Below are 24,105 nucleotides of genomic sequence, written 5' to 3'. Positions count from 1 at the left end.
GGGCTGGAATTTCTTCCACTACTAAATTCTCTCATTAGTTTGTACCAGGATGGATACTGTGGCCCTGCTTAAGTGACTGGTTGAAGTCCACTGATGAGTAGCAAAAATCAATCAAGGCAAGGAAAGTTTTGAGGTGTGGATTAACACCGAACTTGCCTTATCATGGCGATAAAAAAAATTCAGAAGTAGGAGAGTCAGCACTGGGCCTGTTATCTGGATCACTGCACACAAACCAGAGAAAGAAGGCTAAACCTAAGGTGCGCACAAAGCACACTGTGAGCACCATCCCAAACCCTGAACACAATTTATTTCTTTCTTCATATCACTAGGAAATGGAAAATCTTTCCATTTTTTCAGCCTGATTCTCTAGTTGAAGAGAAGGACAGGGCTGCACAAACATATTATTTCCTGCACCTGGGTAAGGCAGGATAAACAGATTGCAAATACAGCTTTCTTGTGCTATATGCATTACCGCCTATTTAGTTATCACCTAAGTTATAAAGGCAAACAAAACTATCTTTCCTTTTGAGTTTCCAACAAAGTATATTGCTGTGTAAGTAGCAGAAGCTCAATAAAACCTTTTTGAATAGGTAAGTGAACAATTATCTTTATAAAATATGTAGCTGTGGCTATAAAAGTATAGAGGTAGGTATATTAATGTCTATTACATTCCCCCTATTTCCTCTGTAGTATATAATACAGTAAACTACAGAAATTATTTATCATGCTCCACTTAGATTTCACACTTAGAAAATATCACTCCAGTTCATCTTACCCATGTTATTTCTATATTTTAGAGGTCAGTACTTTGGTACACTTTTGTGATTAAATTTTAATAGCAGAGTTAAACTTCTCTGAAGTACACACATTCTTCATCACATCAACCCTGAGATCAATGGCATTTGAGTAACATCCAATGTATTCCTGTAAATTAGTAGGGACTGATAATTATCACACATTTCACACCTTGAGGTAATAAAATCCCAAACAATAAAATCAGATACTGTAGAAAATATAGTTAATGCTTCATGAAAAAAAAAAGTCTTAATGTCTTAAATCAAAACTGCATTTTCATCTTTATGCTTGTGTTTGGGGAAAATAAATAAGCCAATGAATTGCTGTATTCCCAAATTGCATGCTTTTAAAAGAGTAACAATCATCTGATCAATTTTGTTCTAGGCAATTATGTTGAAATGGTCATCATGAGATATAAAGAGCAACTGGATTTTTTTAAATCAAGTGTACATCAGAGATATGAAAAAAATTTAGAGAAAATGCCACTTAATTATATTATCAATCTATGAAAATTAAAGAATCTAAAAATGAGAAATTTTACTTGACATCATGACTATAGCTAAAACAGTAATTTGACTTAAAATTTAATTTGACACAGAATATCCAAAACTACTAAGTTTTCAAAAAGATATTTAATAATAAGACATCACAGTGACATATACCAGAGTTATTCCATTTCTATTTTGGCACATATTATAAAAAATCGTTTGGAATTTTACTGCAGATTAAATTTCAAACAATCTATCAAACAATCAAATACTTTTGATTATAAAAACCATATCTAAACAAATGCAATTTTCTAATTTACATACTCAACTATACTTGAGTATATACAGTTTCACTTCAGAAGACTTAAAATGGCACTCCCGATGTGCTAGGTAGTATGCTAGATAATTTAAAAGATCAATGTCATTTCATTTAACCCTTTCAGTAAAACTGTAAATGAAAAAACTTCAATTTCAAAGCAGTTTAATAACTTTCCCAATGTCAAACAACCTGTAACATCATTTGAAATTGTATCCTCTGACTAAATCACAATTTTTAAAGATACTTTATTGTATTTCATTTGTGCATTATATATACAAAACCCACACAGAGAACAATTTCATTTATCCAGCATCAAGGAAATTTCCTATGAAAGAATTTTCTAGCAGTTTAAACCCTTATGTATAAAGATGTTAGTTTTACAACTTTAGTGGAAAAAAATTTTTAAAGATTTTATTTGAGAGAGAGAGAAAGCAAGCACATGCACAAGCAGGGAGAGCAGAAGAGGGAGAAGCATGTTTCCCACTGAGCAGGAAGTCTGATGAGGGGCTCAATCCCAGGACCCTGGGATCATGACCTAAGCTGGAGGCAGACAGTTACCACCTGAGCCACTCTCTTGCCACCCCACTTTTGTGGAATTTTTTTAAGAAACACATTGATTACACTTTAACATCCGTATTAGATTTTGAATAAAATATGTGTAATGTTTTTTGATGCTTCAAGTCACCACCATGACCATCAGTTTCTGTTGGAATCAATAACATAGTCATGTTTTAATGATACTGAAGGTCTATTTATCCTCTAGTGGAACTTGGACTATGCTTTTGGGGGTATTTTTTTAGCCTTCATTACTGAATGGCTCAATCAGTTTCTCTTGGTTGTGAGTATGCCTATTTGTTTGGATGCTTCAGTTTTGTATGTCCAACCAGTTCCTTGGAATTTGCAGTATGCAGAAATAAAATTTCACCTAGCATTTTTAAATTGTATCTGAAATATAAATTAACTGGCTCTGTGGGAAGGAATGAACATCTCTTAAGTAAAATTTCTCTATCTCAAGGTACACTCTTCAGAGCAAGACCATTTTCACAGTCACTATCTGCACAACTATTCAGTCACAGATATTTCAGGAGCAATTACTACATGCCAGATATAGTTCTAGATGCTAGAGAATCAGTAAAGAATAAAACAAGTAATGATCTACACTCTTAAGAGCTTACATTCTAAGAATGCCTGGGTGGTTAAGTTGATTAAGCCTCCAGCTCTTGGTTTTGGCTCAGGTCATGATCTCAGGGTTGAGGGATCAAGCTCTGAGTTGGGCTCCATGTTCAGCGCAGAGTTTGCTTGAGAGTCTCTCTTCCTCTCCCTTGCCCCTCCCACTCTTTCTCTCTAAAACAAACAAATCTTAAAACAAACAAACAAACAAACAAACCACAACCTCACATTCTACTTGGAGAAACCGGTAAAAGAAAACATACTTTTAATTTTATAAAAAGTAAAACATAATGTTTAATGATGATAAATAAATACTATGGAGAAAAAAAACTACATAAGGAAAAAGAAATCATGGGGGGTGGTTAAGAAGGTTGTTGGTGTGATTTTAGATGGAATATTCAGAAAAGGCCAGACTGAAGAGGGGTTTTATGAAAAAAAGATCTGAACAAAGGGATGCAGGTCGAAACATGTTTGTCATCAGATCCATTGCTCAGTCTTCCCTTGATCTGCTCTGTATTTGGGGATACTGATCTAGGCCAGCCATATCCAGCTGGGTTTAGCTAATGGCAGAACTACAGAGTAGGAGGAAGAAAGAAAATAGGGTACTTCCTGTCCCCCCAAATCCCTTTAGGCAGTATGTCTAGCACTGCCTTGCTTCTTTGGCTCTGACTCCTATTGAAGAGGAGGATATAGGCTAGCCCTATTTAGGAATTTTCTGGTTGACTCCAGGACTTAAGTTCTGATAACATTGCCTCTTTCTGCTTTTGCCCAAGACTGGATGGTTTCCTCCTGTTGCTAACCTGTGGGTTCTTAGCATTTCCAACACTTGTAAAACCAACTTTATGTGTTAAGTCTCCTACTTTAAGTATTTAAATGCTTTTTTCCAATACTTTAGAAAGTTTGTGAATCAATATTTGGACCCTAATACTATACTACAGAAGGTTGGAGAACAAGATTCATGGTCATCTAGGTGAAGATGATCCTGAATTATGGGAACAAGAAGTCCAGAGATGGTAAGAAATAGGTCAGAGAAAAGAAGGGATTGGGGGTGAAGCCTGTCTTCCACCTTTCTGATTTTGGTTTTTACTCTAAAAGAAATGGAAAGTTACCAAGTCTTCTTAACCAGGGAGAGAAATTATCTCATTTTTGTTTTTAACATAACCATTCCTTCCTAAAGGGGCAATAGCAGAAACAGAGAGACAGATTCAAAAGGGTGAAATATTTTGTTGAGAAATAACTGTGGCAGGAAAATAACTGGCAGCGGCAAGGAGCAATCAGGTCATGAACAGATGTTGGTGGTCAAGCCAACAGGATTTGAAGATGAATTACACATGTTAAACAAGAAAGGATATGTTAGGTTTCAAAAGTATATTTGAAATCTCAGTGGAGATCTTGAGTATATGAAAGTGAGTTATAGGAATATGAACTCAAGTGGAAAAAGTCTGACCTATAGACATAAATTTGGAAATCACATATAAATAGTATTTTTATATGTGATAATAGAAACAGTATTTTATATTTTAGACATGGGTCTCAAAGACATTACCAATCATCACCCTTGCTTATTTGTAGTGTCGTGGAGTAGCTGAGTCTATCAATAAATATTACAAGATCTATAGATTAACAATATAGAAAGAGTATAGATTTCTTTTAACTTGTAAAATCTTGTATTTTAAACACTATTGCTAAAGTATTCACAGTGAGGTGTCATACATTTATTCCAAGTATTCTTGAACTGGTCTTTTGTTATATTATTTAAGTCTGTTACAAATCTAGCTCATATTGAGCTGGAACGTTATAAGATACTTGTGATATCTAACAAAATCCTAGGACAGTACTACTAGGGCTATAACATTGTCAGGACTTATCTGAGTCTCCTGTCTTACAGTCTCTCCACGTATATCTACCACTTATGGTGTTTTTCCTTCTCCCTGAAGACCAACTTTCTGCACATGGCAGAGTATATTCACCAAAAGATCTACATCTTAACACCTTATGGCTTTTAGATTCAGAAAAAAATAGTTCTCAGAAAAATAAGAGGGAAAGTGCCAGAAAAAAAAAGAGTATGTTCAGTACAGTTTTCAAAGCCAATTTAAGAGTCTCTTAAGAAAATGTGTTTTTCATTCTTTCCATTCATTGCCTACATATATATTCAACATGAAGTTTTTAGTATTTCTCCATCAAAAACGTAAGGATAAAAATAATAGTAGCACTAGAAATCATTTTCATTTTATATAATTTTTTATAATTTCTTGCACTCTATCAAAAATCTCATAGAGTTAAGACTGATGTAACAATTTATCTGCAGTTTATTTGATCAGTATACAACAGTAAAGGTTAAGCCTGGTGTATTTAAAAGACATGATATCAGCTAGAAAATGACATATGAAAAGATTATTTAGTTTAAATCCAACACTCCATGCCACATTTTAGGAGTACTTAAGATAATTACAGTGAAAAAAAATGACCTTTAAGCTATGAAGCATGCTGAACTTACCAGAGTATGATGTAATGATAAATTAGTCAATATTCAACATTCCATGTGAAGATAGATATACAAAACAGAAAAGAAATACATTTCTCTCATTTATTTATTCAACATACATTTATTGAGTTGTCTCATTTTCAAGGGATAACAGCATTCTGGTTCTAAAGGAAGAAAAAAATAAACTGAAAAGTTAGATTTGCTTAACTGCAAATATTATGAAGAAAAGAATCATTCTGAGTTTATTAATTAGGAGTCCAACCAATATATCTAATCAGTATTTCCAGAATTATTTCCACCATTGCTATCACATAGTCTGACTCCCATCATCTCTCCCAATGAACAATGCAGAAAACAAATACAGCCTTGATTCTACTTCTGCTACACTATCTTCCACACAAAATTCAAAGCCATCCTTATTAAATAGGAATGAGATAGAGGTACTCTGTTTCTCTCAACTCTGATGGTATTTTATTCCATAAAATCTTTGATATTTTGTTTGTCTTCAAGGGCCAGAGAAATAAATGCATAGGGATAAGGTTTAAGATGAAATGAAAGTAAATTGTCAGTAAGCTTTCCTTTTTATTATCAATGGCAGAATAAACTTAAATGAATAGAATTTACTTTCTGTGTGCTTTGCTTTTGAGGAAAAGGGTAGAAGATATGAGAATATGGTATCAATGTATGTCTAAAGATCAGTGCATATTCAGTCAAATTTCTCATACCTTTTCACACAGACTTCTTTGCAATAACTTATCTTCTAGTGATGATCATATGACTGTAAATGAAGTTCCTTTGGTATGTTACTGTATTATTACATATGGATACAATCACAACAAAAAATTTCTCTTGAAACTAAGAAATATTGCAATTATTTTGCAATGTAAATAATTAACACTTTGAACATTTATACATATTTTCTTGCATTGATCTGACAGTACTATTTGGAGAATTGATTTTGCTGAGGACCTATTTTCTTAGCATTCAGCCAAATATTAAAATGAAACCCTATAAATAGCATTAATGTACTATGAAGACAATAAAAGCAGCATCCAAATCATTAGTCTAATTAGTCAAATTTTGCTACTATTGCTGAAAGGAAAATATCTTCAAATACTGAAGTTGTCTAAGCTTGTTAACAAACATAGCTTAATACCCAGTATCTGTAGTATACAGATTACCAGACAGTTTTATTGGTTTTGGATATAGATTTATTTTAGATGAGTTTAATTATGATGTAAACAAGAATCTTACAAAAGTTGACACCATCAAGGAACAATTAACTTTACAGAATGGGAGGATATAGTTACTATTTCTCATATACCTGTTGGATATCAACAAGAAGGCTGAAAATATCTTATTACTCATTACGTACCCATTTAAACAGAAACTAGTATTACTAAAAAGTTACTTTTTTATTTTGTTATTTTACTATGTAACAAGTACATAGGAATAGTTTGCATAACTATTTTAATTATTGTAGCAACAGTGTTTAATACCTACATTTATAATTGTGGAAACTGAGGCTTCTGGTTTTTATTTAGTTTGCTCATGTGGGTGATAGAATTTGTAGTCAGGTGTTATCCGGCTCTGTGGCTCATAATTCTTATCACTTAATTACACTATCAAAATAGACTAAAATTTAATGAATTTCCTTTATTTTATTAATGAGAAATATTTTAAATAAATAATTGATTCAAAGCATTGCTTTTTCTATTACTACTGGGGCATAATTTATATCATAAGGAGTTGATATTTGGAAAAATCAATATAACCAAACTAAGGAATGTTTCTTCTTTGTAATTGAAGGTTGGAGCCTTTTCATAAGAAGTTCAAGTAACAGTGACAGGAACAGGTTGACAACTATAAAGGTATTATAAATTTAAGTGGATGTGATAGAACCAGAACAATTAAATGCTCCATGGTAGAACTGTTTATTGTTAATTTTTAAACTGTACAATTGAATACTCAACAGAAGTATGTGACTAACCAGACAAGTAATCTGAAAATACAAAAATGGAATTAGCTGATATGATGAAATTCATATCAGCTAACCCATAAACTCATCATATCAGTGCAAGCCAAGCAGTTATGCTTATTGTTATTGGAGTGCATAACAATAAGTTCCACACTAGGAGGAAATGTGCTGAATTCAATGCTGGAAGTAAAGATAACCTTTTCTGAAGATTGTTTTGAAGGTAAAACTATCAAGGTGGACACACAAAGTTTATGGCATTTGTAGCACAAAGTTTCAGGCGTTATTTAAAAGAAGCCAGAAGGTGGTAGGGAAATACTTATTACTGGATAATAAATTTTTATTTTGTTATTTTTGAATATATTTTCCATTGGTCATTATCTCACATAATTAAGATTTTCAAATATCTGGACTTCTGAGAAGATGGTGAAGTAGAGGATCCTGCGCTTACTTCATGCCACAGACACGCTGAGGTAACAACCATATCAGTGAAACTCTGACAACGACGTGAAGACTATCAGAACAGACTTTCCAAAGTTAATTGTATGGGATAGACCATATATAAAAGGATAGGAAGCACAATTTTGAACCAAACCCCTGCAACAGTCACCACGAATGGGAGCGCACATTGCAAGCTAAAGCACAGAGAAGTGAGATCACCACACCAGGTACACTGCACAAGGACCTGCACTGAGAAGACAAGTCCACATAATATTCATCTTTGAAAATCAGTGGGGCTTAACTTCCCGGGTTTCTACTATTAGCAGGGTTAGCTCTAGGAAAGCCTGAAGGAAATAGGAAACTAAGTCTCTGTCTAATAAGCCAGCATAACAAATAACCCAGCAGAAATAGAGCATTGGAGCGACAGTTTGAAAAAATGTGTGTGGGAGGAGCAAGGATTTTTAGGAGACTTCACCAAGAAGAGAAGTACTGGCGGGTGCATTCACCCAAAACTCATCTTAACCTAGATAGAGGGACACTGGCAAGAACCAGCGAGAACACTTTCCACTTATCTTGCTACTGCCATGTGCTCTGTTCTTCTGTTCTCCTGCAGATCTGCCCCTATTTAACCCACTCCACTCTGCAGGCATTCCTCCAAGGCAGTTCTTGCCCCATCACACCCTGTAGGTGACCCCAGTGGGGACTGGTACCATTATAAAGTGACCTCTGCCCTGAGGAGAGAGAAAAATAACCACACACACCAACTCACCCACAGTCTCAGCAGGTGAACCCAGTAACTGGCAGCACAGAGAGTATGCCCTGCCAATCAGTACAATTGCAGTCCTAGCAGGTTGGATTGGGGGCAGGCATCTAGTCAGATTGCCAGCCTTACCTACCAACCAAAGGTTCTCAGAGGACAGCACAGAGAGCACACTGCACTGCAGGGTGTGTGTGACTGCAGCCTTGGAAAATAGGCGAAGGGCAGGCATCTGGTACGACTGCTGACAATACCCAGCTAAAAGCCCTCTACAGCCCTAGACTAACCCCTTAACAGCACAAGAACTAATCCCTGCCCAGTGCACCCATAGCAGACAAAATGCTGTCCCTGCTGCCAACTGGACTGAAGGCAAACATGATGCAACAACAGGACACATCAAACACACATAGGAGACACCCCTGAAGCTCCAGGTTCCAGTGAACAGGAAACATTGCATTACAGTGCACTCATTACAGAACCTCTTTTTTAGAAGGCCACCACTTTCAAGGCCAGGACATAGAGATGACTTTCCTAACACACGGAAACAGATAAAGCAAGTTAGACAAAATGAGAAAACAGAAGAGTATGTTCAAAATGAAAAAAACAGGGGAAAAAGTCACAACAAAAGATTTAACAAAACAGAAATAAGCAATGTACCTGATAAAGAATTCAAAGTAATGGTCATAAAGACACTAGGGACTTGAGAAATGAGTAGAGTATTTCAGTGAGATCTTCAACAAAAGATAGACAATACAAAAAGAATCCATCAGAGATGAAGAACTCTGTAACTGAAATAAAAAATACACAAGAGGGAATAAATAGTAGAATAGAGGAACCAGAAGAGAGAATGAAAGAGCTGAAAGAGTACACCCACATACACACAGAGGAATATAAGTAGCTTTACCTCTGGGGAAAGTAATCTAGAAAAGCTATCAAAATTGTAAATGCAGGGCGCCTGGGTGGCTCAGTGGGTTAAGCCTCTGCCTTCAGCTCAGGTCATGATCTCAGGGTCCTGGAATCGAGCCCTGCATCGGGCTCTGTACTCAGCAGGGAGCCTGCTTCCCCCTCTCTCTCTGCCTACCTCTCTGCCTACTTGTGATCTCTCTATGTCAAAGAAATAAATAAAATATTTTTTAATGTAAATGCATGTAACCTGTAACCCAGAAATACCACCCATCTATTTTCTATGTTCTTTATTGCATATTTTTCTGCCATCTGGAATGTCCAATTTTATTTATTTTTTTCTGGGTCTGTTCTTCCAACACTGCAGAAAATAGGAGATCAAGTTGACAAAGGAAATGTATTCGATACTGAACTATATTTAGGGCCCAGAGGATGTAGTGGTTTGGATTTCACAGACTGTGTCACTACCATGCCTGGTTGGGTGGTTCTCTATAGCAGCGTTTAGTTGCTTAGATGTAGGTATAGAGGGAAAAAAGAGTTTGCTTGAACATTGTGCTTGCTTTGGCTTGATTTACCCAAGAGTGACAGAAGAAGAACTAGGCAAATATTAATAGGAATCACACAAATGTAATTAAAAGACAAGTCAAGGCATGCTGACTAGAAAGAGAAGGATGTAATGGGAAAAAATAGTGCATGAACAGGGAGAAAATAATTAGTCTGCGGGCTGAAAGTTGTCTTGAAGTTGGAGGATAATAACAGTGGGAATTGTTGGCCAGGTAAAATGTAATGAGAAGTGATCATCATCATCAGAAGGAATTCTGTAATTTCAAGTTTTTGATGATGAAAATGTCTGGGATTGTCAAGGAAAAGCTCTTACCTGGTAATGAGCCACGCTAGACTTTCTGTCTCACCAGAAAGGGGTTAGGAGCACAAAATATCTTTCCTTTCTCATATACAGTATTACAATGCCATTCATATGAAATGGAGGGAAAACAAAGAAAAAAAAATTCCTGGAGTGTGATCGTGGGAGTGTGTAGTTAAGGTAGGTTAGCAAAATGATATTGAGAGGAGAGGAGATCAAAGAAACAAAATACCAGATTATTACAAGGATTACCATGCAAAGACATCAAAGTCCCTCAGAATGACTGCAGAAATTAGAGTGGGCTAGAAGGTTGAAAAACAAAGCCCAAAATCATCAAGGAAAGCAGGAGATTGTCTAAACGGTTATAGATACCAACATTTAATAGATGTAAAGCCAAATATTTTAAGTCCTAAAAAACAGGTTTTTTTTTTTTTAATGGAATGGAAGAATCTATCATACATTTGATAACACCTCAGTGTATCAGAGAAAATGAGGTCATAAAGTTTTAGCCTTAGTAAAAAAAATGAATGAACTTGGAGGTTAAAATGTAATTAGGATGTAGTAGAATTAAATGGTGACCTGGTCAATGTTTGTTGAGTTTCAAGTGACTTCCACTCTGGCCAGTTAGTCTCCCTAAAATTAAAAAAAAAAAAAAAAAAAATTGCTCTCAAGAAAGTTAGAAACCAAGGAAAATCTGAAATTCTTTTTGCACTCTTTTAAAAACATACATTATTTCTCAAAGGATTAGTTCAATTAGAATCTCCAGCTTTAATTTGTGTATGACCAGTGAGTTTCCAGAGAAGTTTCTGCATAGTGCTACATTGTGGTTGCTGAAGGCTCAGGTACTCACATTAAGGCTCCTTTTATCAAATGATTATGCTTTTCATTATAAATACCACAGCAGTAACAGGCAAACAAAATGCACAACTATAAAATCATGTTGTGTCATTGTACAACAATTAACTTCAATATATTTTAACAAACAAAATTTTATTTTTTAATTTTTATTTATTTATTTGTCAGAGAGAGAGACAGAGTGCACACACAAGTAGGGGGAGTAGCAGGCAAAGGAAGAAGCAAAACCCCACTGAGCAAGGACTCTGAGATCATTACCTGAGCCAAAGGCAGATACTTAACCAACTGAGCCACTCAGGAGCACCTTAACAAACAAAATTTTAAAAGGAACTTTGGGGGGCACCTGGGTGGCTGAGTGGGTTAAACCTTGGCCTTTGGCTCAGGTCATGATCTCAGGATCCTGGGATCGGCCCACATTGGGCTCTCTGCTCAGCAGGGAGCCTGCTAACCTCTCTCTCTCTCTGTCTCTCTGCCTACTTGTGATCTCTCTCTCTCTCTCGGACAAATAAATAAAATTTAAAAAAAAATAAAAGCAACTTTGGGCCCTATGTAACTTAACTCACACATACTACACATATTTTCTCTGAATATACCTGTAATTTTCATGAGAGAAGCAACAGCTATGTCTTGTTCACCACTGTATTCTGGTGCCTATCAAAGTGTATGGCATATTGTAGGTCTTACTGCATATTTATTAAATGAACAAGATTTCTAGTCATGTTGCCTGCTTCACTCAAGTTGGATGCACAAGTGGATACCCCATTCTATACTACTTTTAAAGAGTATTTAGACAGATTTTCCTAACTTTAACCTCAGATGTTTTTCTAGGCACAGTTGAGAGCACATGCTATTATCCTTGCAGAGAACCCTCAGGTAGGCATATCTTGCTTTTCAACCTAGCCAGCTTACTCCATTGATAGAGAAGAGGTGATTAACTTTGCAAACAGAAAGTCCATTCCCTGTTGAGCCAGCCTCTTCCATTATCAACTTCCACTATCAATGAAGACTAGTTTTACCACTTTTCCCCGACTTTAATATATCACCAATATTTTGTTTTAATATATAAAATCCCATGATCATTTTAATCATCTAGTAAATGGTTACTATAATCTCATTTCCTAAACTTTTTAGCTGGCATTATTGAGGTATGAGTATGCTATATCCTTTCTTATATCTTCTGTTTCACCTAAAATAAGCAAATTTGTATTCTGTGAGCATTCATTTCAGATTTGTTTCCATTTGTGTTTTAACATTTCATATTGAAAGCCAAAGGTAGGATGTTCTCATATTCATAATCCCTTAGGGATCTTTTGTACTTGACTATACTTTGAAAAAGTAACACTATGCTATTCAATCTAATTTCTTTTCTCTAAAAGTTTTTCTAAGTGGCTATAATATTAATTTAAAGTTTCTTCAATAGATTTTGTCCTAAATAAATCACCAAAAACTGCACGGGTTTTTACTACCAGCCGACATCCTCCTGAGAAAAAGAAAAGTACCAGGATCCATTCTCCATTTTTATTGCAACAGACTGAGAAAGATTCATGTTTAAAACTCAAAAGACTGTGATTATATTAAAAATACATGTTTTTTTTTTTTTTTAATTCCACTGGTTGATGTATTAGTCTGATTTCTTTTGAGGCTTTTGTGTTTGTTTTTCTACCATATGCTTCTGCTTGGGAAAAAGTCATTAAAAATTAATGTTCAAAAAACATTTTTCATCAAGGGTTATTTCACTTACTGAAATACTAGAAAGTCTACCAAATATCAATAAATGGATATGCAAAATTAGAGCAAGAATGAAAGTTTTTTCCATATGTCTACAATTTTAATAACATTTTGGGGAAAAGATACAATGGGGATTGAAGAGAGTTAGAATTTAGTGATTTAAACCCACATTTACTGACCACTAATGACAATAAATAAAGGAACACATAATGAATTGAATGAGTGAATGATAAAACCTTTAAGACTACTAGCCTTCTTGGCCAGTCATTTCTTAATATTCCTCACCAACTCTTCAACTTACATAAATTCTTTATATTTCCTATAAATATTTTATAGCATGATTCACCATTCAATGAAATACAACAGAAAGAAAATATGAATACCTATTTGTGCTTGAGTTTCTGTTTCATTATGTCTATGATGTTTATGCAATTGAAAGTAAATTATATTTCCCTGATGAATATCAGTAACCCCTTTAACCTATCAATCTAAACACTCTTTCTCTATTTCTCCTATGATGCTTCATAAACAAAGATGGGAGAAACATAACTCAGAATGCCAACAACCAGTAAGGAAAGGCAGGATGGCCCATATTAAAAAGGAAAAAATGAAAACACAGCAAATGAAAAGTTTAACTTCCTGCTTTTATCTCCTTCGTGACTAATATTGAGGTAATAGAATGCAAGAATAAAAGAACGCTCTTGGTGTTCTCATTAATTGAGCACTGACTATCAGTTCTTTTCATAAGGCTTGTGAAAAATGTTCCCTCTGGTAACTTTAAATCCATTTTTATAATTAGCATTTAGTTGTATTCTTGAAACGAAACCAGCTTCTTTTTGTCTGCCAACACCAATTTTCAGCTCAGCATCTAAAAAATAAGTCCTGTGCATTAAAACCCAGCAGGTTTGATGACAAGTTGTAATGACTTATGGAAATTCTGTCATAATTTTATCCATTGAAAATTAAATTAATTTCTCCCAAATCTGATATTTATTATACATCCAAAATTCTATTTGTATTCACTTTTGACAAAATTATATATCCTATGCTTATAAGCTAAAGACTATTAAGTGGAAACAATTATTTGAAATACAAAGACTATCCTTTCTAAATCACTTTTTTAAAATCATTTTTCTAGTATAGTTCTGAATAACTATGTAAAAAGTTATTTCAAAAATAATAGGATGGGAGAGAAGCAAGATGGCATAGTAGCAGACGGAAATATCATTAGGTCCCAGGAGTTCAGCTAGATAGTTATCAAACCGTTCCAAACACCTATAAACTCAACCAACAGGAAATAGAAGAGAAGAAGAGCAGCAATTCTAGGAATAGAAAATCAAACACTTTCTGGAAGGTAGGACAGGTGGAGAAGTGAATTGAAGTAACAGGAAAATAGACCATGGGGGCAGGGGTCAGCTCCCAGCAAGCGGAGGAACAGTGGACCACAAAATCAGAACTTTCAGAAGTCTGCTCCACTGAAGGACATCACTCCAGAGACTAAGAGAGGGTAGAACCCTCGCAGGGTCTCAGAAAGACTGAGAGTGTCTGAGTGTGTCAGAGCTGTCAGGTATCAGAGCAGGGAGGCCAGCTACAGAGACAGAGCCAAGGAGTGAGCTCTCAGCTCAGGGTTACCTTAAACCATGATCCAAGGCACAATTAGACCACTGCTCTTCGAACGGGGACCCCACAAGTGGCAGATCCAGAGAGACCGCCCCTCCTTCCTCTTCCATGAGGAGTAGCACAGGAGCATGTAGCAGGAATCTGCTGGGTTTGGAGACTCCAAATTGGGCCTAGCACCAGAGATCGTAATGCTTGGTAACAGCTGGCTGAGCATGGAGTGTGGCTGGACACCAGGGAGATGGGAAGAATTAACTGTTTTATCTGAGGGTACACTGAGGAGTGGAGCCTCAAGCTCTCAGCTCCTCTAGGTTGGAGACTGGGAGGCTGCCATTTTCATTCCTGTCCTCCAAAGCTCTATGGAAAGATTTCAGGGAACAAAAGCTACACAGAGTGAATCTGAGCAGATGAGCAGATCACTTAGCCTGAACCCTGCAAGGGTGGTGTAATTTTGCCTCGGGCAAAGACATTTGAGAATCACTGCAGCAGGCACCTCTCCCAGAAGATCAGCAAGAATATTCACCCAAAACCAAATTGACCAATCAGCAAGAATTGCAGAACTCCAGAGCCAGAAGAAAGAAACACATAAAGTTCATGACTTCTTCCCATGGTCCTTTAGAATTGCAAAGTTTTTTTTTATTATTATTTTATTTTTATCTTATTCGAATTTTTTAACTTTTCCTCTTTCCATCTTTTAACACTTTCTATCTATTTTATCTTAATAATATCTTTTTAAAAACATCTTTTTAAATTTTCACTCTTATAGTCACATTTTATCTCTTCATTGTATTTAACCTTATTATTTATATAGTTTTTTTTTTCTTTAAAATGTTGGGATTCAATTTTTTCTAATAGATCAAAATATAACCTAAATCTAGCACATGGCTTTGTTCTGGTCTCCAGCCTAATCACAATCTCTCCTTTTCTTCTTGTTTTCTTTTTCCAAATAACTTATATTATCAATTCCTTTTTTAGAAACTTTTAATTTCCATCTTTACAGTCATGTTCCATCCCTTAATCATCTTCACACTTATTTTTGTATATGTTTTTCTTGCTTTAAATATAGAAAGGAAGTTTCTTCTAAGAGACCAGAATACATCCAAAATCAAGTTATTGGCTCTGTTCTAGCCACCAGTCTAATACATTTTTTTAATTATTAATTTGTTTATTTTTATTTTTCCCCTCCCCCCCTCACCAGTTTCCAGTATCTTTTGATTTGGTTTGCATATATTTTTCCGGGGTCTTTGCCACCATTTTAGTATTTTATTCTCTCATTCATATATTATTATCCTGATAAAATAATAAGGCAGAAAAACTCACCACAAAAAAAAAAAAAGAGGGAGTACCAAGAGCGAGGGACCTAATCAATACATACATTGGTAATATGTCAGATTTGGAGTTCGGAATAATGATTATCAAGGTGCTAGCTGGGCTCCAAAGGGCATAGAACATATTAGAGATTCCTTTTCTAGAGAAATAAAATCCCTTTCTGGAGAAATAAAAGACATAAAATCCAACCAAGTTGAAGTTAAAAAGCTCTTAAAGAGGTGCAATAAAAAAAAATGGAGATTCTCACTGTTAGGATAAATGAGGCAGAAGAGAGAATTAGTGATATAAGAAAATAAATGATGGAAAATAAAGAAGCTGAGCAAAAGAGAGACAACTACTAGACCACAAGGGGAGAATTTGAGAGAGAAATCATACCATAAGATGAAACAATATTAGAATAATTGGGATCCCAGAAGAAGAAGAAAGAGAAAGAGGGGCAGAAAGTATATTGGAAAAAATTATAGAAGAGAATTTCTGCAATATGGCAAAGGGAACAAGCATCAAAATCCAGGAAGCACAGAGAATCTCTCTCAAAACCAATGAAAATAGGTCCACAACCCATCATCTAATAGTAAAACTGACAAGTCTTAATGACAAAGAAAAATTCCTGAAAGAAGCTAAGGACAAGAAATCTGCAATATATAATGGTAGAAATATTAGACTGGCAGCAGACTTATCCACAGAGACCTGGCAGTCCACAAAGGACTGGCATGATATATTCAGAGCACTAAATGAGAAAAACATGCAGCTAAGAATGCTCTATCCAGGGCGCCTGGGTGGCTCAGTGGGTTAAGCCGCTGCCTTCGGCTCAGGTCATGATCTCAGGGTCCTGGGATCGAGTCCCGCATTGGGCTCTCTGCTCAGCAGGGAGCCTGCTTCCTCCTCTCTCTCTGCCTGCCTCTCTGCCTACTTGTGATCTCTCTCTGTCAAATAAATAAATAAAATCTTTAAAAAAAAAATGCTCTATCCAGCAAGGCAAATGTTGAAAATAGAAGGAGAGATAAAAAGCTCCAGGAAAAAAAAAAAGGAAAAAATATTAAATTGCAAACACCAAACCAGCCCTACAGGAAATATTGAAAAGGGTCCTCTACGCAAAGAGAGAGCCTAAAAGTAATAGACCAGAAAGGAACAGAAATAATATACAATAACAATCACCTTACATGCGATACAATGGCACTAAATTCATACCCTTCAATAGTTACCCTGAATGTAAATGGGCTAAATGTTCCAATCAAGAGACACTGGATATCAAAATGGAAAAACAAACAAACAAACCCAAAATACATCAATATGCGCTCTACAAGAAACTCATTTTAGACCCAAAGACACCTCCATATTTAAAGTGACAGGGTGGAAAACAATTTACCATGCTAATGGACATCAAAAGAAAGCTGGGGTGGCAGTACTTATATCAGATAAATCAGATTTTAAGCAAAGACTATAATAGGAGATGAGATGAGGAACGACACTGTATCATACTTAAAGTCTATCCAGGAAGGTCTGACAATTTTAAATATTTATACCCCTAACATGGGAGCAGCCAACTATATATACCAATTAATAACAAAATCAAAGAAATACAATGACAATAATACAATAATAGTAGAGGACTTTAACACCACCCTCACTGAAAAGGACAGATCATCCAAGCAAAAGATAAACACAGAAATAAAAGCCTTAAAGGACACACTGCACCAGATGGACATCACTGATCTATTCAGAACATTCCATCCCAAAGCAGCAGAGTGCACATTCTCTCCTTATTCACATGGAACATTCTCCAGAATAGATGACATCCTAGGTCACAAATCAGGTCTCAACCGGTACCAAAAGATTGAGATCATTCCCTGCATATTTTCAGACCACAATGCTCTGAAGCTAGAATCAACCACAAGAGAAAATTTGGAAAGAACTAAAAAACATGGAGGCTAAAGAGCATCCTTCTAAAGAATGAATGTGTCAACCAGAAAATTAGAGAAGAATTGAAAAATTTCATGGAAACAAGTGAAAATGAAAACACAACTATTCAAAATCAGTGGGACACAGCAAAGGCAGTCATGAGAGGAAAATATATAGTGATACAAGCCTTTCTCAAGAAACAAGAAAGGTCTCAAATACACAACCTAAGCCTACACCTAAAGGAGCTGGAGAAAGAACAGAGAAACCTAAAGAAACAAACCTAAAGAACAAAGAAAGAACAACCTAAAGAACAAAGAAAGCCTACACCCAGCAGGAGAAGAAAAATACTAAATATCAGAGCAGAAATCAATGAAATAGAAACAAAACAAACAAACAAACAAACAAAACAACAACAACAACAACAGTAGAACAAATCAATGAAACTACGAGCTGGTTCTTTGAAAGAATTAAGAAGATTGATAAACCCCTGGCCAGACTTACTGAAAAGAAAAGAGAAAGGACCCGAATTATTAAAATCATGAATGAATGAGGTGAGATCACAACCAACACCAAAGAAATACAAACAATTATAAGAACATATTATGAGCGAGATACACCAGCAAATTTCACAATCTGGAAGAAATGGATGCATTCTTAGAGACATATAAACTACCAAAACTGAACTAGGAATAAATAGATAACCTGAACAGACCCATAACTGTTGGAAATTGAAGCAGTCATCAAAAAATCTTCCAAGAAACAAGAGCCCAGGGCCAGATGGCTTCCAAGGGGAATTCTACCAAACATTTAAAGAAGAATTAGTTCCTATTCTCCTGAAACTGTTCCAAAAAATAGAAATGGAAGGAAAACTTCCAAACTCATTTTATGAGGCCAGTATTATCTTGATCCCAAAACCAGACAAAGAACCCATTCAAAAAGGAGAATTACAGACCAATATCCTTGATGAACACAGAGGCGAAAATTCTCACCAAAATACTAGCCAAAAGGATCCAACAGTATATTAAAAGGATTATTCACCACGACAAAGTGGGATTTATTCCTGGGCTGCAAGGTTGGTTCAACATTGACAAATCAATCAATGTGATACAATACATTAATAAAAGAAAGAACAAAAACTATAGGATACTCTCAACAGATGCTGAAAAGGCATTTGACAAAGTACAGCATGCTTTCTTGATCAAAACTCTTCAAAGTGGAGGAGAAGAGGACAAATACCTCAATATCATTAAAGCCATCCATGAAAAACCCACAGTGAATATTATTCTCAATGGGGAAAAACTGAGAGCTTTTCCCCTAAGGTCAGGAGCACAGCAGGGCTGTCCACAATCACCACTGCTGTTCAACAGAGTACTAGAATTCCTAGCCTCAGCAATCAGACAACAAAAAAAATTAAAGGCATCTGAATTGGCAAAAAAGAAGTCAAACTCTCACTCTTTGCAGATGAGATGATACTTTATGTGGAAAACCCAAAATACTCCACTCCAAAACTGCCAGAACTCATAGAGGAATTCAATAAACTGTAAAGATTTAAAAGAATCAGTTGCCGTTCTATACACCAACAAGAGAGAAAAGAAATTTAGTAATCAATCCCATTTACAATGGCACCCAAAACCATGGGATACCTAGGAATAAACCTAACAAAGAGGCAAAGAATCTATACTCAGAAAACTATAGAGTACTCATAAAGGAAATTTAGGAAGGCACAAAGAAATGGAAAAATGTTCCATGCTCATGGATTCGAAGAACAAATATTGTGAAAATGTCTATGCTACCTAAAGAAATCTACACATTTAATGCAATCCCTACCAGAATACCATCCAATTTTTTCAAAGAAATGGAACAAATAATCCTAAAATTTATATGGAACCAGAAAAGACCTCGAATACCCAGAAGAATGTTGAAAAAGAAAGCCAAAGTTGGTGGCATCACAATTCCAGACTTCAAGCTCTATTACAAAGCTGTCATCATCAAGACAGTATGGTACTGGCAAAAAACAGAGACATAAATCAGTGTAACAGAACAGAGAGCCCAGAAATGGACCGTCAACTCTATGGTCAACAAATCTTTGGCAAAGAAGAAAAGAATGTCCAATGGAAGAAAAGACAATCTCTTCAACAAGTGGTGTTGGAAAAATTGGACATCCACATGCAGTAAAATGAAACTGGACCATTACCTCATGCCACACACAAAAATAGACTAAATGGATGAAATACCTCAATGTGAGACAGGAGTCCATCAAAATCTTTGAGGAGAACACAGGCAGGAACTCTTTTACCTCAGCCGCAACAAATTCTTCCTAGAAATATCACCAAAGGCAAGGGAAGCAAGGGCAAAAATGAACTATTGGGACTTTATCAAGATCAAAAGCTTTTGCACAGCAAAGGAAATAGTCCACAAAACCAAAACACAACAGAATGGGAGAAGATATCTGCAAATGACATATCAGGTAAAGGGCTATTATCCAAAATCTATAAAGAACTTATCATACTGAACACCCAAAGAACAAAGAATCCAATCAAGAAATGGGCAGAGGACATGAACAGAGAAATTTCTGCAAAGAAGACATCCAGATGGCCAACAGACACATGAAAAAGTGCTCCACATCACTAGGCATCAGGGAAATACAAATCAAAACCACAATGAGATAACACCTCACACCAGTCAGAATGGCTAAAATTAACAAGTCAGGAAATGCCAGATGGTGGTGATGACGCAGAAAAAGGGGAATTATCCTGCACTGTTGGTGGGAATACAAGCCGGTGCAGCCACTCTTGAAAACAGCATGGAGATTCAAGGAATTGACAATAGAGCTACCCTATGACCCAGCAATCGCACTACTGGGTATTTACCCTAAAGATACAAATGTAGTGATCTGAAGGGGCTGTGCACCTGATGTTTATAGCAGCAATGTCCACAATAGCTAAACTATGGAAAGAACCTAGATGTTCACTGACAGATGAATGGATAAAGAAGAGATGATTTATATATATATATATATATATATATATATATATATATATATAAATATATATATATATATATAAAGAAGAGATAATTTGTGTGTATATATATATATGTATATATATATAAAGAAGAGATAATTTGTGTATATATATATAAATCATCTCTTCTTTATCCATTCATTTATATATATATGTCTATATAAAAAATATATAAAAATATATATAAAAATATATATAAATATATATATATATATATATATATATATATAAAATGATGGATTAGACTTAGATAAGCAGTAGCATCTCTAGTCCTTCCAAGAACAAGTCTAAGGTTTTCCTATCTGATAGTAGAAGTATTGTGCAGTTTTTTAGACTCAAAATTCTAGAAGTCAGTATCAATATTAACTTGTGGGCAATAGCACAGCATAGAGATTAAGTGTACAACCATACAATCCAATGGCTTTGAGTCAAAACCAGTCTTGTTTGGTTTTTGACTTAGGTTATTTAATGACCAGGGACCTCAGGTTACTCCTTATTTCATAGGGTTGTGGTCAAGGTTGAATGATATGAAATATGTAACGTACTCCTCAAATGTTAATAGGAATAGAAAGGAAAAAGATCTTGCAAAAGGTAATTTATAAGTGTAATATGTGGTAGGACAGAGGGAGTCAAACGAAGAGGGAGTTCTTTGGAACACTAAACAGACTAACAAGGCTTTCAAAAGGAAATAACGCCTGAGCCAAAACTTTCTGAAGTATAGATGTTGTCTTACCTATTCAAGAAAGGTTAACAAAAGTTAATAGCATGAGAAAGGTACTAAGGTATGAGATATTGAAGTATGCAAATTATTATAATAATACAGAGTATAAAGTGTGGGACAAGTACAGAAAATGCTATGAGTTATAAATTATTTCAAATTAGAGTGCCCAATCAGAGTTCTTGGAAGCAGTCACGTTTGGGCTTTGTCTTAATGAGTGGGCAATCTCATTATATTCATTCATGCTTACTGGTCCCTTTTTTTCATTTTTTAATTAAAATATAACATATTATTTGCTTCAGGAGTACAGGTCTGTGAATCATCAGTCTTATGCAATTCACAGCATTCACAATAACACATACCCTCCCCAATGTCCATAACCCAGCCACTCTCCCTCCCCCGCTGCCCAGCAACCATCAGTTGGTTTCCTGAGATTAAGAATCTCTTATAGTTTGTCTTCCTCCCAATCCCATCTTGTTTCATTTTTCCCTCCCTGCATCCCACCACCCCCTGCCCTACCTCTCAAAATCCTCACATCAGAGAGTTCATATGATAATTGTATTTCTCTGATTGACTTACTTTGCAAAACATAATCCCCTCTAGCTCCATCCACATCATTGCAAATGGCAAAATTTTGGTGTTTTTAATGGCTGTGTAGTATTCCATTGTGTGTGTGTGTGTGTGTACATATATATATATATACACACAATATATATTAGTATATATATATACTAATATATTAGTATATAGTAAGAACCTAGATGTCCACTGACAGATGAATGGATAAAGAAGAGATGATTTGTGTATATATACACAAATCATCTCTTATATATATATATATAAAACAACTCACCTTTGAGAAAGAGGATTAGTATTTCTAAATCTTAGTCTAAATTTATGAGCACATAAAAAGCTGCTTTGAACTAGTATAATTAGCCTCAATTATATTAGAGAGCAACTAGAAACAAAATAAGAGGAAACAGTATTTCCTAAATTTTCTGTTCTATTTCATAAAAGGATAAGACTATGATATAATAAAGAATGATGAGTCAGTGTCTTCTTAATTATATCAATTAAAATAGTCTAATGTCTTAGTCTTACCTGTTTCAATAATATTGTCAAGCTTATACTGAAGTTCACTCAAAAGACATCCCTTAATCCTTACTTTTTTATGTCATTCATTATTGTAAGTTAAATAAACTTAGTCATATATTTTTTCTTTTCTTTTTAATTTTATTTTAATTCTGGAATATTTTTAAACTTAGTCATTTGAAAGTATTCCAGAATTATCCTTGCTGCTTTATAACTATAATCTTAAAAAGTAGTTATTGAGAACAATCATTGTTTGTCCAAAAGAATGAACAATTGTGGTTTGTTTCAGTTTACCTGAAAAAAATAAGACACATTTTTAAAATAAATAATAAAAAAATGAACTTTAAAAAATCAATCATAGCTTAAGCTATTCCTCCTTGAAGTCAATAACCAGATTTAGGTACTATAATCCAAGAACCTAATATAGATACTTGTCATTATTTTTCTTAAAGAATACTATCAACTGGAGGGAATAAGTCACTTCTAAAGGAAAGATTCTTACTCTTTTCATTTATCAGGATACATTTTTATTTTATTTTATTTTATTACAAATTTTATTTTATTTTATTTTATTAAAATAAAAAGTCCCAAAGAGTTTTGTTTCTAAATGTGATTTCAGGACATGACTTAATGGAAAACTTCTGAATAATGACAAGCATTTTGCCTACCTTGCCTCAATTAAATAAAGAATAAAAGTTAAGTGGCTTGTCAATATTAATTTGGGGCCATTTTTACCACTAAAATAGATAAGCCACCAAATTTTAGTATGTTGCCATTTTAATTTAAATCTATAACTTACAGATTTGTAGTCTGGCTAAAAAATAATTTTTAATGTACTAAGCACCAATAGGAATTCACCATTTATCAGTGTGCCATGATAGCAACACTCCAAAAGGGAACTTTAAATCTGTTCTCACAGCACTTAACGTGTGCAAGTAACTAATCTCAAGGCAAGAATGTTGTATGAATGTATGTGTCTAAAAGAGCAGCTGGTGTGCAATCTTAAAATGCAACTCAGAATAAAAGGAATGAGATTAAAGTGAGCCCCAGTGGGGCTTCTAGCTTTGCTGATTACCAGTTATCATGGGACTAAACTCTAGGATTGTATATTGCTTTCTGCCTTTAAAAAGATTCACTAGTTTGAGAGAACATATGTTTTGTTTAGTTTTGTTTTTATTGTGGTACAAAAAGCTTATTCTAACTGGTTTCTCCATTTACTAGTAATATTTTGTGTTCTCAAGAAAATAAAATTTGGAAATACAGAAAAAGGATTTTAAACTATGACTACTTTGGTGTACCCTTTCCTGGGGCAGCTTATGTGGGTGATCTGTATGCTATGATGCCTGAAATTTAACTCAGAGTTGTGTAATATCTTAAATTCCTTATGATCTTTGTTAGGAGTCTAAAATCATGCACTATGAAGATGTAAAATAAGTGTGTCCTTTAAATAATTTATTTTCTTCCAAGATAGAACATCAATGAATTTACTTTAATAATAAACTATTTAGAATATCATATTTTATATGGGTGGTATAGAATGTGAATAATTTAAAATGTTAAACAAAACTACTGCATTCCAGTTTGGTATTTTTCTGTAGAAGTACACTTGTCCTTTTTGATGTTTCTAATAGCTTAATCCGTATTACCTT

Source organism: Mustela nivalis (genome assembly GCF_964662115.1).
Source record: "Mustela nivalis genome assembly, chromosome: 6".
Classification (NCBI taxonomy): Eukaryota; Metazoa; Chordata; class Mammalia; order Carnivora; family Mustelidae; genus Mustela; species Mustela nivalis.
The sequence above is the reverse complement of the archived record's forward strand: the minus strand, read 5'-3'. Positions refer to the sequence as shown.